We start from the raw sequence: 1,431 nt of genomic DNA on the forward strand, positions 1-1,431 counted from the left end.
TAAAGCTATGAATCATATGAAATATAACACACCAATTTTGTTGACATATCATAAACATACTTACTATCATCCATCATATTCCTTTAATACTTAAAAACACATTACACCAAACCAATCATTCACTCAACGTAGCTAGCTTACAACCAATCAATTGCATCTCATTAAACAACATACATCACACCAAAACACTCATCAATTGAATCATGATTAGATTTATAACCAATAGTATTTGTATGTCAATACATTGCCGCAGGTTGATTCACAATTGATGAAACATTAATTTATCATATTCAATATTTAATGACACACTACATATCCGTTCAAGATCTAAGTCTGAGAACTCACCTAGGAGTCATTGCCAATTCCATTTTTTAAACCCTTTTTTCCACTGTCACACGAGCCTCTTTATTACAATACAAAATTATATTAGGATCCAACTGAGACCATTCATTATCACAAATACCATAATTTATTTACATACAAAGGCCGTTTAAAAGATTATCTGCCACTTTACACCAAAATTGAATAGGACTAATAACTTACTAAAATCCTTAACTACCTTCTTTTTATTGAGTATGCTAATGCAAAGAGATTAGAAAACTTACCAACATTCAAGATTTCCAATTTTTAGGACTAAGTCCTTAGTCTCTTCCCTTTGTGCACAAACATTCCTCAATCTTTCTCTCTTACATGGTAAACCAAAACAAAGAAGAATCATCCCTAGAGAAGAATGCTTTTCCTAATACATAGTCCTTTTTGTAATGGCCCGATTTTGGGCCCAGTCGGAACAGTGGTTTCAAGATCACTGATCTGAGGGCAGAGAAATTATTTTTAATATTATTTTATGTGTTGTGGCATGATTATATGAGAGTAAGAAAATTTTGGTGAATTAATTTTAGCAATTCCATGCTTAATTGTGAAAAAGGACTAAATCACATAAAGTGCAAAAGTCTTAATTTGATAGCTAAGGGTGTTAAATTGTCATGAATCATAAATTGGGGGTCTTTAAAGGGAAAATAGACCCTAGAATAGTACTTGGCCGGCCATGAGACAAGGAAACCAAAATTAGGTAAGGTTTTGGTGACCTATTTTGACTAGTTATAATATTAAAATAAAAACAAAAGGCTTCATCTTTTATTTCTTCTCTTCCACCGAAAATAGCAACCATTAGAGGGGTTTTTGAAGCTTCAAATTTTAGCCACTTTGTCTCTCCACAAGTAAGTGATCTTGATGGTTTTTCTTGATGATTTTTGTACTTTTGGAACCCTTGTAGCATGAGCTTTCAAATGAGGGGGGCTAGTTTACAAAATGGTTGAAATTCTACGGTTTTACCATGAGTGTTTTCAAGTTGTTTTCTAAAATTTTATGGAAGAATATGAGTTATGGTTGTGTAATAAACAACTTTTGTGAAGTAGTTTTCATGGAAACTCT

This window comes from Gossypium arboreum, chromosome 13 (assembly GCF_025698485.1).
Source record: "Gossypium arboreum isolate Shixiya-1 chromosome 13, ASM2569848v2, whole genome shotgun sequence".
In the NCBI taxonomy this organism is placed as follows: domain Eukaryota; kingdom Viridiplantae; phylum Streptophyta; class Magnoliopsida; order Malvales; family Malvaceae; genus Gossypium; species Gossypium arboreum.